Source organism: Tachypleus tridentatus, chromosome 12 (genome assembly GCF_004210375.1).
Source record: "Tachypleus tridentatus isolate NWPU-2018 chromosome 12, ASM421037v1, whole genome shotgun sequence".
NCBI lineage: Eukaryota > Metazoa > Arthropoda > Merostomata > Xiphosura > Limulidae > Tachypleus > Tachypleus tridentatus.
The window spans coordinates 32,935,465-32,949,056 of record NC_134836.1 but is presented as its reverse complement, the minus strand read 5'-3'; the positions used below and the strand labels follow the sequence as shown (position 1 = coordinate 32,949,056).

The 13,592-nt window shown below is 33.6% G+C and overlaps 1 protein-coding gene across 3 annotated transcripts in view; it reads right to left on the bottom strand.

Annotated features, from left to right (window-relative positions):
- Nucleotides 1-9,789, bottom strand: part of axo (axotactin) — a 202,924-nt gene extending 193,135 nt beyond the window's left edge. Inside the window, exons 1-2 of one of the 3 annotated variants that reach the window (XM_076473775.1) lie at nt 9,613-9,776; nt 785-888 (exon numbers count right to left, since the gene is read on the bottom strand). The gene's annotated coding sequence lies outside the window, so the exon portion shown is untranslated. Of the gene's footprint in view, nt 1-784; nt 889-9,612 lie in introns of all 3 variants that reach the window. The other 2 variants (XM_076473773.1, XM_076473778.1) reach the window with 2 other exon arrangements.
- Nucleotides 9,790-13,592: the final 3,803 nt, after the last annotated feature.

Here is a 13,592-nt window from a genome sequence, read left to right as displayed (position 1 = left end):
AATTTCAAAATGTATTACAATGACGTTTACATTATTTGTTTAGCTTGACACAAATTACCACAAGCTTCCACTTTCTTCTATGCCCATGATACAAATAGCAAAGATTTAACCCTTAAACAGCAGAAATGTTACAGGTAGCACCATCAGTTGATAATGGCCACCGTTTAATAGTTAAAAGGCTGCCTGTACAATGCGAGTTTTTCAAGTTTCACAAAGCTCAAATTCACTATAAAATGTGAAACGTGTTTTTTTCAAATGTTATTTAATGTCACCGTTAACTCCACATGTGTGTGTGTATTATCTGCATATATATTTATAAATAGATGGCAATAAAAAAGAAACTTTCTCTTATTTATCTGCTTAGCAAATGCACTGAAGCATTATAGTAGGTTTCACTGAAGTACTTTCATTTATATGATTTTTTGCCAATTCCTTTAAAAATTGTCAAGCTATTGATAATAGTAAAACATTCAAACTCATACACTTTGTACTAATACTACATGTGATCAACTTCAGTTTCTGTTCTCAAGACTGTTTTTAACTAGACAGCATAACCACTGTTTGTCATTCATTTCTGAACTATGAAACAAATCTTATACTAGGACTGCATTTCTGGAAAATTCTATGCAAAATCACTTAGATCAGTAAATGTACATAACTATACAATAATGTGTATGACAAAATTTACTGGACTAATAGTGCCACAATAAGTTGTGTCATTATGTTCTAGTAGACAAAAACGAGTTTTGTGAGATTATATGCTAAATTCAAACTGATGTGTTACTTTATGGAGACAGGAATCTCATCCAGTCCTTTCTTGAAGTCCAAAAGTTCTGGTTCATCACCTCTTCACCCACTGATCGTTTAAGTTAGCTTGTGGAAGTATAGCTTGAAATGAATGTTAAAATAAACTAAAAGGAAATCAGAAAAATAAAACAAAAGATACCACAAACCTCACAAAATCTATTAAATTTAAACTTAAAGGAATATTTCCATTAAAGGAAAGGCTTAGAATAAGAATGAACTTAACTTGGTGTGTGTGCATGCAAGTGCTTACAGGGATCTACTGTGCATGGAAGGCATGTTGCACTCCTATTGGTGGAAGATTACTATTGCATGATGATAATATTATACACTAGCACAGTTCATGTTACAATATTTCTTGAGTGAGAGATAGTGCAGGAGTAGTAGCATGTGCAAAATCTCAAAGGAAGAAGCATGAGGAATAGCTACTCTGGACTGATAAGTAAGCCTGTCATTTCAAAATTAGTCATTATTCTTTTGTTCAAACTATTAAGAATTTCTAAAAAAGATCAAAAGAAAATACATTATTGAGATGGATAACCCCAAGCCTGTGTGATGACTGATGTTGATTGGCCCACTCACTACCCAAAATCAGCCTGTGGGATACATTCAGGCAAGAGTAATGAGGGTACCTAATTGAAGGGGTGAGCTGCACTGAGACTTCTCACTCTGTTGTATGTCATTAAATTCAGAGTAAAGTACACATTCTATATCAGCAACAAAATCATCACCCTAATCTGAACTGAATGGACATAGCCATTTATGTGGAGCCCATCCAGCCCAATACCTCCATGGTCAACCACCCCAGTGGTTTGGAATTGCTAAAGGATAAGAACTCCCACACTCCACTTGATGAAAGGAGAGAAACAAAGCATTGGAGAGTCCACATGGACTGCTATACCCGAGACAGTGCAATGAGTTATCACAAAACCCTATTTTGAAAAGCAGACCATAAAATTTATTCAATCAAGGCATGACAGAGATGGGCAGCCACCCCTTTCTACTTTGCACATCTCATCCATGTGTAGTATGGTCTGAGACATGCCTGTTTATGAAGCACATATCACGAGGTTAATGACCTTCCAGTGATCTTATGAAACATCAAAGTTTATTGCATTCATATTATGCAAAAATAGTTTGCAGAAGAATACAGCACAAAATAGGAAAAACCTAATCTTGTGAGAGAGAGAGAGAGAAAGTACCATATCAGAATTTCATGTACAAAGAAACTTTTCCTTCTTTACTTACTATTAATACTGTCTTCAATGATGAACTAAAGTTCTAAATGTCTCTTACAAAATGTAGAACACTTAAAAATTTGCCCACTACTTTCTTTTTTCACCTTCCACTTGATTTGTTTGAGCTCCAATGGAAGGTTATATATAAGCAACACTTTCATTCCATAATTCAGAGTTTTTAGTTGCAGTTGTGAGGATGGAAAACCATTTATCTCCTCATTTTAAGAAGGTGGATGGTAACATATTCCCAAAATAACTACCTTTTCAAAAATCATTTTAATTCAAAACAGGCAGACTTGCCTTGAGAAAGAAATCTGGAAATCATAAGGACCACCGATTCATCACAACTTAAGGAGGACGCTAACAACATGGACCACAACAACTAAAATTCTGATTAAGCAAAGTCCAAGTACATTCAACAGACTGGATTTATGGAACAAACGAATGAAGAAACCAGCATCATAAAATAATGGACAAATAAGGACACTTGGAAAAATGATTTCTTCTCCACAAGGTATTTAGTTGTCCTACATACTCTTCAGAGTTAAACCATTACTGGACAAATGTCTGTTTTAAACTGATGAACTGCTAAACCAATTATCACAAATCTGATATGTATTCTTAAAGCCCTCTGGAGAGTGACATGGTGTCCAGATCTGACCACCTCATGTCTTTCCAATTTGAACAACCATATCAGTTAGTAATATATAAATGAAGATCAAACAACGTGTATATAGTTGTGGAGCCATCAGTACTTTCATGTATTGTCACAAGCAGTGGCATAACAGATAATCTGAGCCAGATTTCATTACATTATCCTGAACTTGTAATGGAACTTGTTTAGCAAACAGAAGTACATACTCCAATATCCATGTCTGAAAATGCCAGTAAAATCATAAAACAAGACTGCTATAATTAGAGACACAAGGCCACAGGAAACAATGAATATTTAAAAAAGTATAACACATTTTTTCATCCTGGATTATGTTTCAAGGGTAGTCATCTTGTTTATGATGCTGCAATTACAATATAAAGGCATGCATGCAAAAGTAGGAAAAGTAATCACTCATTTGTAAGCCAAATGTTACCATAACCATTTACAAAGCACAAGCAAAAAAGAGTTGAATTTAGTATATAACATACAAAAGTTCCAACTGGACAGATCCATGTTATCAACTAATTACCGCACTAAAATATACAGGTAAACATCGATATAAAACGCATCGATAAAGCGCGATAATCAGTTGGGCGCAATGGGGTCTTAGGCCCCAAATTTTTTTGGGTTTCTACAGAGGCCGCCGCTTAATATTACCACTGCTTAATGTAATCAGCCGGTTCTTTATTTCACTACAAAACGCGTAAATTTTGCATTATCGCTCACCCCAAGGGTCAAAAAAATATATAATCAAATCGGTATAAGGCGCAATCAGATACAACGAGGTCGAATTTTTTGGACCCCAACTAGCGCCTTATATTGATGTTTGACTGTAACTGTTTTAGAATAAGTTTTATTTTAGGTTAGAATTTCTCATAAGACCTAAAATAAACTGCCAAAGGTTTGATATAATATATGAGAATAACTTTTGCATGATGAAAGTAATAAAAATATTTGAAGTAACAATTATAAAAGAAATAAATTGAAAATGGTTTAAAAGGGGAAGAAGCCAAGAAACACAAGAAAACCTTAAAAAGGATTTATGGACAAAAGAGAATTGTTTTCATGGCATCCAAAGGTGGTAGGTGAGAAAGCTCTAACCAGCTATGGAGTAAGATAAACCATGATCATAGGTAAATACAAAAGAGGAATTGGTTGAGAAATCTGAGATAAACATGGTATGTTTTATGCATGAACTTTGTAAAATAGCCCAACAAGATTAACAGAGAAAATAGGCTAACAACTTAGCCACCCAGAAAAAATAGAGCTAAGTTTCTGCAAAAAAAATACAACATTCACCATAAATGACAGAAATAATCTGAAAAATAAATGTCATTTCATAATCCTAAAGGCATTCTGATGGTGATATTGGAACTAGTTCCACATGAAAAAGTTGATGCAAAAGAGAGTAATAAGAAAAGCCCTGAATTTTTTGAGTAACTAATCTTAACTTTGGGAAGATGGCAGAAAAGGGCAGGTATAGAAGGTGTCAAATTGTTTATCCCACTAGGAATATCATAGGCTTCAAAGCAAACAAAAGAATGAAACCAATAAAACAGTTGAACAGCAGCAAAGCAAATGCTTCAATAAAAAGTACCATCTTTTGTGTAGATGAACTCTGCTGCTGTGAAATTCTGTATACTGATACAGAATGATAGTGTAGAAGAGCAAAAAGGCAAAAGTTCTAACACATTAAAGTGATCTATTACTTCCTAAGGAGGAAAAAAACCACAATGACACAAGTACCCTAACACAGTACCTCAACTAAGAGGCAAGCATCCACAAAAAGATTACCTAAAGGACAAAAATAAGTGGTTACCTGATGGTATGTAAAAAATTTAATGGACAAAAAGGTCAGAATAAACCAACTATCAATATAAAAGTAAAAATGCATAACAAATGAAAAGCTAGCAAAAGTTAGACTACTATCATGAGGATAGATGAACTGCAATATGAAGATACGCATCTCATTATTCACCCATCATCCAATGACCATAACATAGAAACTTGTAAATATCACATTTAACATTTTCAAATGAGGTGTCTCCAGAAACAGATGAGTTCAGATATGTTTCCAATCACCTAATATCTTTGGAACCATAAAGTGAAGAAAGTAAAACTGAAAAATTGTAATATGCTACCAAATACTCCTTTAAAAAATGATTTGATCCAGAATCTGCAACTGGATTGGAAAGAAAAGATATTAAGACTGAAATGAAGTATTGGTCCAAACCAAGGTTCTTAAACTAATAATCTCAAATTACCCACACTCAACTCCCAACATTACAGATAAAAAGTTCATACAGAATAGAAGAGTGTCAATAAGCATTTAAAGACCAACCTTAATACTCACGTGTATTATTGGCTACTTGTAAAAAAAGGAAAGAACAAAAGTAATTAACATTGACCAAATAGATAACAGAGGGAAAGCATGAAGATAAACATCATTTACTTGTGATGTCAAAAGGAATGACAGAAAAAAGTTAAAATGGTAAAACAACAAGTTCCATCTTATATATTTTTACTGAATGAGAGAATAACATGAGTAAAATATGTGTGACACAGGTAAGAAGCCCCACCAAAGTACTGTAAAGGAGAGAGAATAGTAAGAATGTAACAAACTACTCCATCTACATAATTTTATAAACTTTATTATAAAGAAATTGTGTATGTACAATAAGCACTAACAGAACCTTCTTTAGATAAGACTGATTTACATTTTGGAGAATTAATGTAAGGAAGTTTGTATTTACAAAACACAAATTACTCAGTCTTCAACACAAGTATTGCACTAATTTATTTCAGTAGTAACCAGAACAAGATTAAAAAAACGAACTTAAAACATTTCAAGATTATTAGATTAATAACTTTCAGTTCCAGTACAGACCATTTCTATCTTTTTTAAATTGAAAGAAACCAACAAACATTTTATTGAAAGAGCTCCCTGACCCAAAAAAAATCCTAAATTAAACAAGGTAAACACTCCAGTTGTAGATAAAAACCAATAAATTATGATTTTTTTTATCAATATGATGACATGAAACTAATTTTGAAACAGAAACACACATACACACACAAGACTAAGATTTGCAAAGTAAAAAAAATCAACTGTCATCTTTCTTGCACAATATTTAAAAAGAAAAAGGGCAAACTGTTTCAGGGAAAGTCCCATTCTTGGAATTAATACCAACCCATACAAAAAATGAAACCTATATGTTCATTAGAGTGCAAACACAAATGTGCATGTACGTTACTTTCAACCAAATACAAAAAACAGGCACACTAAGCAACACACTTGAATGAGCCTTACTGAACAATTAATGCAAGGAAAAACACTCAACAGCTGCATCTGCACCTCCATTAAATCCCTGTCACAGTTGACCGATTCTTTACGATCTGCAAGACTGTATTGACGTACACATCATTAAGCCTTATTTTCCTTCATTTCTGATAATATCATAACAGATCCTATTAAGTAGACTTTCTTAGAGCTACAAACACCACCCAAAAAATTAACTCAGTCATCTAATGGCCACATAGTAATTCCTGTAAAGAACAAACATCAAGAGAAAAAGTCAGAAAGAAATGAAGCAGCACATTACACATACAGTGGGCAAGAGAACATGCCTTCAAGACAGCCCTAAAGCATCATGTTTAAAACACAGGAAATATAAGAGAAGTAAACTAAACTACGTGGTTTCATTGAGTTATTTAAGAATGACAAAGCATGTTTCTACACTGAAAGTTCAAATGTAATCACCTAAGAACACACACAAAAATAAAATTTAAATAACAGAAAATGAGCATTATTAACATTACTTAATATTCAACACCACTCTCATAAAGATACAATCTTAACCCTCCCATTACAAGTTGCAACTTAAGTAATTAGGAAATGGGTAAAGGTTAACATTATGTTCAAAACATTCAGACTTAAGTTATCCATGCAAGACCATTCACACATTATATGGCTTGCTGCATTTCATGGTCCAGTTATCTTAGCTGTTTTAGACTTGCATGTAAGGTATGCTTTTCTGAAACTCTAAACACTGCAATATGCTTCCTACACTTGAAATGTTTAAATAATTCATGTAAATATCCAAGAAATGCATAATATCATTCTACTTGTAGATTAAGTTGTTGTTTTTTTAACAAGTTTAAGTAAAACAAAACCAGAAATACAATAGATTTACTTAGAAATTTTAATTTTCTACTTATAAAATATTAAGTTAAATGAAGCTTGATATTCACAATATATTAAAATAAATTTACAGTACTGGCAGAGAATAAGATGTTTTTATTAAGTCAATTTTACAAAACTTTAATTTTGCTTCAATACTGGATCACAAATGGGTAAAAAAAATATGACTATAGGCCTAACCAAGTACTTTTTTATTTTAAGACAAGGATTACAGATAACTTTAACAGTTTTTCATGCATCTAATGAAGGAAGAAGACACTGAAGAACTGATGTGGTTTGGATATCTAAAACTTAGTCTTCAAATATTAACTAGGAATACCTTTTATTTTACACCAATAATGGTTTTGTAATTTGTAATGAAAACGTGAATAAATGAGCACATTAAATAAATCTGTTTTTATTCCTTTCCAATATTTCTATTGTAACTTTCTACTAATGATGAAGGAACTGGTGTTTAGACTTCAGACATAAGGTGTTTGTGAGCAAGTTCTTAAGTAAGAAGTTACTTAACTGGTTACTTTGATTCTTTTAATAAATTACGAGAGCTGGGTATTTAGATACTAATTGGTTGAGCACTTCTGTTGGTTCTAATTCTTCCCTCAAAATGTAAATAAGCATTATTAATGCACAAATATGTAACATAAGTACGACTAGAGGTATCTATAGGCTTTTTGCTGATTTTCCTACAACTGACCTCCATTTCATTAAAAAGATTTATCTTTAAAAGAAAACAGTTTTATATTTCTAAGACAAAATAATTAAAAGTAACTCACTAAAAGAAATATTAATAGTAAATATGAATAAGAATAAATCTAAAAATTGAAAAAAAAATGGGTATAATATGATACTATACAAAAAAATACAAGCCTCAACAGATTTAGTGATTTCATGAATGTAATTGTAGGAGTTAAGCCAAAGATTAACACAATCTTCTGTAAATGTAAAGATAGATAGAGGAAATTATTAATAAGAACTGTATGAAAGAAAAAAAGTGTATATGTCAACCACAATATACCTGCCATATCTAGTGCTTTTCAACCAATAACAGGGTTCTTCAGGCCAGATACAATACAACAGACATCATAGTAAACAACTTGATAACTGTTATGTAAACCAGATCACATTGGTAATATTCTCTCTTTTGTATGTCTTTACACATCACAATTATAAGAAAGACTTCTGAACACTATATTATTCATTTTAACACCATATATAATTAATTTTCCTGAATTAACCTGCTCATTATTCAAAGCTAGCAATCCAGCAAACTATTCTTCTTGGAATAAGCTTTAAAGCATTACTAAATTAAATGTGTTTTGTTTATGGCTTGAAAATTTATGGTTATAATACACACACACACACAGATATAATTTAATGAGAACAAGTGGTCTGTTTATCCATCTGGTTTATCTCATCAGCCAATCTTTATCGTCATTCAAGTCTCCACTTAATTTCCATTAAATTAACTACATCTATCATATCTGAAGACAGCCCCTTCCAATGGCCAAATCACCCTGTTTGAAAAATAAAACTGTTCTAGCTTAAAATAACTCCTACCCTGCACAAAGTTATATTTGTGTCTTATTCTATCATTCTTACCATTTGGTACAGAAAAGATGCATCACAAAAACTGTTAACAAACAAGAGGAGACTGAATAAAATTTAGAGATTAGAATTGGTAATAAGAAAAAATATATATGTAATTTGTTTGACATATGGTCACACAAGTATTGTATATATTTCTGATGAAAAAATAAACATTAAAAGGAATACTTTTGATATGAAGATTTCTTTTTGTGGAAATGTTACAGCTCATATAGGCAACCTTATGTAGGCATTAAGAAGCTATTGACAGAAACAGATTGATACAAGTATTGTGAAATACTTCCTTGAAATTCAAGTTCAGTACCTATATAATATCACATCACATAAAATGGAAATATGAAAATGACTGCTTTAACACTTCCAAAGTTCCATAACATACCACAAATACTTGCCTAATATTCCCTTGTTGTCAAAATGTTATATTAAAAATGTAATAAAAGCAGCAAATTATATCAATAATAATGACAAAAATTACAAATTAACCAATATGCAATTGCATTAAATGAGCAGAAAATTTATGAAAAAAATAAATAAAATTACAGCAATTCTTCTAGTTTTCACTAATTGAATTTTTTTTTTACAAGTCTTGCTAAAAACTGTTAAAATGTTATTCCAAATTGGTCAATATATACATACTATAAATTTTCAATCGTAAACCATAGAGAATGAAAAATACAAAAAAAAAAGGTGAAGTTGGTGAAGATTAGGAATTCAAGAAATATACAGAAAATAAGTTACATAAAATTTAACATGCTTAAACATAATACACCAAAGGAAGCCCTGGCATAAAATACGTAGTTAAGACACTTCAGGCAAGCCCAGCTTACAATCCAACTTTAATACAGCTTTAAACGGTTAACAGTACTAATTTCTAAACTACAGCTTGTGGTTAAAAAACCAGGCTCTGGAATCACACTTATGAGTTTCACAGTCACACTTAATACTAGTTATAACTGCATTATAAAATTAATCTTAAAGGGTATTCGTACTAATAGTGGTATCACTGTTAGAATTAATATTATACCTCACTAGTCATTGGCTTTGGCCTAAGCTCTAAATCTAATCTTTATTTGATCACGCTAAAAATTAATATCTAAAATTACACTTACCTTCGTCAGCACAGTAGTTACCGAGTGTCTGAACAACGATAAACACCAATATCTGCAGAAAGAAGACCAAACCACAACTAGCGATAAATCGGTTTGTAAATTAATACTAAAAACTCACCGGTTAACCACACGTGAAGTCAATCCGTTACCAAACAGCGAAAATCGACATTCTTGCATAACCTAAGTCGCATTCGAAAGCGACATCTGTTAAGCTATTTTCAAAATTAACAAATAATTTAGTATTTTAAGTCAGAATCTGAGTGTTGAGACTGTAAAGATACAATACATTGTTAGTATATTATTTTAACAATAGAAAAGAATACGGTATCAAGTAAGGCATTATTCAATCATTTTTCTAAAACTTTCAGTGCTAAGTGAAGGACGAAAACCATTTTTAATGAAGGCCACGAAAAAAATTTAGATAATTGTTCATTTCTTCGACCCGACGTTTCGTTTTACATCTTTTCAAGGGTCTGTGAATGTCACGAATTATAACATTGAATTTAAGTAGTAACATAGTAACCGTTTGTTTGTTTTGGAATTTCGCACAAAGCTACTCGAGGGCTATCTGTGCTAGCCGTCCCTAATTTAGCAGTGTAAGACTAGAGGGAAGGCAGATAGTCATCACCACCCACCGCCAACTCTTGGGCTACTCTTTTACCAACGAATAGTGGGATTGACCGTAACATTATAACGCCCCCACGGCTGGGAGAGCGAGCATGTTTGGCGCGAACCCGCGACCCTCGGATTACGAGTCGCACGGATAAAGAGTACAAAAAGAGTTGTCTAACGGGTCACAAACCATAAAAAAAATATTAATTTTAATATAAATATTTATTGATATAAATATAAAAATAAATAAAGAATAATAACATTACAAGTGCCAGATATTGTATCAGTTAATGAAAGAGCGGTTGGATTTAATCAGAAAAGATTATTTGAAAAGACTGTTTATTGGACGAAAGATTCACCTATGTATGTGGCTGAACTCTATGTACACGTTCTTTCATAGACGGTGTTCCAAAATGGGCAGGACTTCTCTAAGCCTTTGGTCTTAGCGAAACACTTTTGGGATTTGTGGATCGAAGGCTGAACGAGTAAATATATCCATCAGTTTTTACTGTTTTTTATATGATGTGGATATACAAACTAGATTGTCTAACTGCTTGACACAGAGGCGTAGCCAAGGGGGGTTTGGGGGTTACCCCCCATGGACCCAAACTTTTTAGATAAGTTCAGTTGCCATCTGTGAAGTTTAATAAGGATCCGTGATTACATAGCAGATAATTTCACACACAACAAATGGTCAAATGCAAATTTCTGATTAAACACTTTTAATACAGCAAGTTTTGTTAGAACTAGAGAAATACAATCGAATATCTATGAAAGGCTCAAACGACTGTTCGTTCTTGCCAGAAAATCTACAACATAGTTTGGTTCAACTTTAATATCACGGTGAATGTATAATGAGGCCAGACCATTCAATCGATCTTCAGTGGTGGTATTTCTCAAATACGTTTTGAGTCTTCTGAGAGCTGAAAACGAACGCTCCACTGAGCACGTTGACACAAGCAGCATGGCAAATACTTTCAACAGTCTAGAAATGACTGGGAACATTTCTGCATTGCACATTGCATATGCATCTATGACATTTTTTGGTCTGTTGTTCGCAAGTGATTTGTACCAAACCCTCAGTTCACCTACTGCAGCTAGTGAAGTGCTGTCAATTTTTTAGCCTTGTATATATTGACCAACTCTTTAATTTGGTCACATTGTTGTGCTGTAGGTTCTGACCGTTCTGTGGTAGATCCTGATGGTAGTAGACACATGAAGTTTGTAAGGAGAGTTTTGTGACTGGACAGACGGTCACATATTTGTGAAAGAAAGTGATCAACAAATGGTACAAATACAACAATACGAAAGTACTCCTCAGGGTTAGTGGTTTGTGGGTTAGCGTGGTACATCTATCTTTTAGCCTGCCTTGGCATTATGATGTCAATTTGAAGCTCATTACACAGAGTTTAAGCCTCACTGAAAATGTTGTTAAATTCATTCACAGTATTATTTCTGAGTGAACGGATTAAATCTTCCACAATTTCTACGTGATGCATCGCAGCACCTAAATCAATGTTCTGTTGCTGCAGTAAGTTGCACAGAGGTAAACTAAAGGAAAACAATTTAGCAATGGTAAGTAGAGTGATGATGAATTCTGGCTGTGTTATAGAACACAACAATTGATTGGCTTGCGTGGCAGAATCTCTGTCTTGCCAACGTGATATGATCTCAAGAGCATCTGCAACTGCATGGATTAATTCTAGAAAGACAATGAATTTGTCATGCCTCTCAACTCATCGGGTGGGGCAGAGACCTTTCAAACTTTTTTTTCGATTCAGGTGCTTTATTCTCCACCAAAAGAGCCAAAATGTGCTTTCGTTTGGGTGTATTGAGAAAGTTTTCAATGCTAAAAATTACTCCCATGCAATTTCGCACAGGAACTTCTTTACAAGCATCACAAATTACCAAGTTTAGGGAATGGGCACAGTAGTGTACATGGGGTGCAAGTGGGAATTTATCAGTTATGTGTCTCTGGACACCATTGAATTTCCCACTCTTAGAGGCAGCACCGTCGTACCCTTGTCCTCGCAGGTAAGCCATGTCAGTACCATATTTTGTCAGATTGGTTATGATAACATCAGCCAAGTTTCTGCCTGTCACATCATAAACAGGTGTAAGTTGCAAAAAATCTTCTCTCATTGCAACAGAGTTGTCATTGGCATGCAAATATCTAACACACAGCAAAAACTTTCAATGCCTGAAATACCTGTTGTTTCATCAGCTAATATTGAGAAACACTTTGCAGCATTAACCCTGTTGACCAAAGCATCAAGAACATGAGTATTACAGGCATTGATGATTTCATTTTGAATTTGAGGACTCAGATACGTAGCATTCCTCTTTGTACTCTTAAAGGCGAATTTTCAAAAAATTTAATACTTGCCTTAGAAACTGTACTTTGGTTAGGTATAATTCCTGTGGGGTTGCCATATTTTAAAACACTTTAGTTTTTGAGTAAAAAATGAAACAAAATATGCGGGTCCTCGAACTCAAGTTCCTCTCAGTCGTTCAGCTGTTTCCGTGACGTTTTACAACTATGACGGAATAGTTGCCAAACTTGCTTCGTTGCGCGCCGACCATTTTATTCCTTTTAGTGCTGGTGTTTAATGTAAATCTATCGGTGCTTTTTTCGGATTACATACTTTGTGAGACTATTTTTTGTCTTGATATTGCTACTTTATGTTTGTTTTATGATAACATGGTTTACTGCGTTGCTTATGTTTGTAAAAACGGTTTGGCATCGGGCAAAAACTTCTTTTTGTTTCCGTGCAAGGAGAAGAAACCAGCAAGGTGGCGACAGTGGGTGCGGACGGTCAATAGGAAGAACTGGACTCCTTCACACCATGTAAAGCTTTGTCAATATCAATTTGAACGCTCATGTTTTGTGTCGGATCCCACTGTTTTGGATTCCGTGGGTTTCAAGCCAGGCAGGGTGAGACTGAAAAAACCATCGGCAGTAGACAGGATCGTCCCCACCATTTTTCCTCGTGTAGAGCTGAGGACTGATCTCAGCTTGCAGCGTACAAGTTCCACCCCTCTGAAGCCATCCATTGTCATCACGAAAAGAACAAACTTAAAGGTATGTGTGCAGTATAAAGCGATAAACAATAAATAGTATAATATAATAATTTAAAAAGTACAAGTTTTTGAAGAATGTAACTAGACATACACATTTCACATTCATGAGCGTGTTTTGCATTTGTGACACCTGAAAGTCAGTGAAACCTTGATTTCCTAGTCTGGACAGTGGACAAATCTATCCCAAATAGAGTATATTCCCAGTTTAAAAGCTAGTAGACCATTCTGTAGATGTTTTTGTATCATTTTTAAATATGGAAAACTTTGAATAATTTATAAACACCAGA